Here is a 3,411-nt window from a genome sequence, read left to right on the forward strand (position 1 = left end):
GAGCTGGTAGGAAATGAGGTGTTGACCTGGTTCTGGGCAAGATAAGACGAAAGCTCCATGATCAGAGATGTGAAACCTGGGGACGGAATCCATATTGGAAGGGAGGAGGAGGGGTCCAGGCAGAATGGTGAGGAGATGGCAGCAAAGGGACAGTAAAGGCACATCTAGAGGCTAGCAAACTACATGTCAAGGCGTCCCTTTCGGATGAGAATTTCCAGTGTAATCAACTGTGGTAATATGAATCTGAATCTCCAAGTGCTTTCCAGGCATGACATATATTTATGTCCCAATGGAACTCTGAGTACCTATCCAGACAACATTTTATTAAAGGGCAAGCTTCACATAGATCTTTTTGCTTCGCCAGGTTTGTTACCTAAGTGGCCCAGGGGATTGAGTTCTGGGCTTGGAGTCAGGAAGCCCAGTTCAAATCAAATCTCAGATATTTCCTACCTGCATGACACTGGGCAGGTCATTTCAACTCTGTTTGCCTCAGTTTCTTCAACTGTAAAAATAAGATCATAATAGTATCTACTTTGGGGGTTGTTTTGAGGATCAAATGAGGAAAATATTTTGAAGGTGCTGGCCTGGCACATAGTAGGCACTTCATAAATGCTCATGTCTTTCCTTGTTTCCTTCCTTCTTTGTTGACGTAAATATTCCTCTCATCAGCACATATCTCACGGCACCAAGGAATGCGATGAAGCCTGCTCGGACCAGTTCTCAAGAAGCGATTACTAAGTTTTCAAATACCCCGTGACTCTCCATTTCGCCATCAGAAATAGCCCTGTAGTAGTATCATCCCCACCTGCCCCTTCATTCAAGTCTAGTCATTCCCAGGAGAGTCCATTGTATGATTGAGAAACGCCCTCAACATGATAGATTAGGGAAAATCCACAATTCCTCAAGCAGGCATCCAGACGTACCCAGATTCTAGGACTGCATATACAACTATCAGAGACTAGGGCAATAAGATAACAGTAAAAAATAACAAACAGGCAGGCATATAAACAGCAAGAAGCCGAGGGGAGCAAGCACCTGGTCATAGGGACAGACCAGAATGGAAAGAACCGAGGGAACGAAGCTGAATGGGGAAGTGAACCCATAGAAGGCACCAGTATTCAAGTCTTCAAACACCAAGTCAATTCCTCTGCCAGCCTTAAGCTTCTTATACATTACTCATTGGAGAGAAGAATTATCCCGAGGATTTGATTTTCCTAATGTCTGTAGGTGGAAGCAGAGAAATTAGTGTACCAGGCTAGAATGTAGAAAAGTTGGAGCAGATTCTGACAAATACCCTCTAATTGGCTACCATTCATCAGGAAATATCCATATAGAGCAGGCCAGAGACACTGAAGGTATTCCTGCTCATTGCACAGTTATCCCTTCAGCATCATGGGGGTTACAGTGTGGCACCTCAGTGATCTGGAAAATCCCATGTCAAATTTTTTTGAGCCTCCCTTTGTACCAGGAAAGTCTGAATTTTTCCTTTTTCTTTTATAGGGTGTTTACAGTACCTTACTGTAAAATTTTCGTTAAGTATTTGGTCATAGGCTCCATGTCATCTGCTAGGTTTCATGGCTTCTGCAAAACTACCCCAAAATTTCTATTTATTTATTTTCTTATGTTGACCTGCAATATATCAAAACTGCAAAACCACAGTGGGGAAAGTTGTGCTGTGCATAACTGTAGTGCGTAATTTTTTTCCCAAACTCACCTCTCTTTAGCTCCCAAAGCCCAGTTGATTTGCATTCTCACCAGGATGATTTCACATTCAGAGTGCATATCGCAGTTTATAAATGTCATAAATTATCTAGGGCACCATTTTACAGATGAGGAAACTGAGGTGCACAAAGGTCAAATGTCTTGCCCTGTTAATTAGGATTGTCATGAATTGGGACATGGATCAGGACTCCCTGACAACATATCTATGACACAGGGTAGTTTAGTCCTGGATCTGTGGGATCTTATGGTTCAAAGACTAGGATAGGATTCATGGTCATGGACACAATTCCTTCTACTTGTGTAGAGGGCTTATTTCCTTTGGAAAAATAGAGAATATGTCTGCTTTTTCCTACCACCAACAGCATGGTATCCTTCTTAAAGAAGTGAGCCTGTAGTGAACTGCTGATTTTAACATTTCAAAACAATGAGGCTAGATTCTCAATTCTAATAACTATGGGAACTGAGTAGAATTATGAAGTGTGCTTTTTTTTCATCATTCAATTTCACAGACGAAAAATCAAAGGGCAGTAGTGACTACATGCTAATTTTGAATGAAAACTGCCCAAGAAGTCCAAAGCCAAGGCTAGAATAGTCATGAATAGAAGAATGTTGACCTTGTTCCCAGTCTCTGTAGAGCTGTTTCATCACCATTTCAAATCAAATCTGAACTCATCTTCATCTTTAAAATCTCCTCACATTTAGCTGCCTAAACACTGAAGGAGGCATTACCATTGCCCCAAGCACAGAAACTTGGAATTGTTTCTGATTACTCATTCTTCCCTCCCCACAGCTCCTCCCCTGCCCTCCCCCCTTCTCCACCCCATCCCTAGCATCTAAAAGATCTTTCTGTAATTTAATCGAGAATCCAGACCTAAGCAACTACTATAACCTCTCAGATGCCCCCGTCACACTTCTTTAAATCTATTACTGGCTATTTTTTTTAACTCCTCCTCTGACCAGCCCTATGTAAGACTGTCTGGTTCACTCCCTGAAATATTCACACACCATGCTGTATAGTATGATTTAAAAAGAAAAAAAAAAGCACCGGATCTGAAGTTAGGACAGGCTCCCATACTGGCCCTGATCTATAACAGCTTTGTGATCTTCAAATCACTTATCAATTTCTATGTTTATGAAATCAGCTGATGTGACTGCCCTCCTCACCTCACAGAGTTGGTGGAAAAACACTTGTGAATCTTAATGTGCTACAGAAAATCAGGCTATTGTTGTTATCATATACCTTTGGATTCTGCTGTTATTTTGATCACTGGCTGATCTTGACCCTTTTTCCTCAGGCTATTCTCCAGGCCTAGAATTATTTTCTTTGATAGGTCAATAGAATAAATTCTTTTTGTTTCTGAAGACTAAAGTTGGAACTGATTCTCAAGACTTTTTGCCTACCTTGGGACCAGAGTATCCCTTACAAATCCATCCCATTGAGGGTGTCTTTAATAGAAATGGCCTCTACTCCAAGTCTTTAAATTGTTCAACGTGATGCAGAAACAGAAAGGCTTGCATTACATTCACTTTTTCTATTGTGGAAAATCCAAGACAAGAACTAAAAGTGTCAGTAGTGCTGAGGGTGACAATCTCCATTTCAGCTAGCCACACAGGTGCTAATGGCAATCAGATTCACAAAAATGTACTTGACAAATGCATTTACTGTGCAGGATCAGTGTCCAAACTGAC

The sequence above is a fragment of the Phascolarctos cinereus genome, unplaced genomic scaffold (genome assembly GCF_003287225.1).
Source record: "Phascolarctos cinereus isolate Bilbo 61053 unplaced genomic scaffold, phaCin_HiC Scaffold_9;HRSCAF=440, whole genome shotgun sequence".
Lineage (NCBI taxonomy): Eukaryota > Metazoa > Chordata > Mammalia > Diprotodontia > Phascolarctidae > Phascolarctos > Phascolarctos cinereus.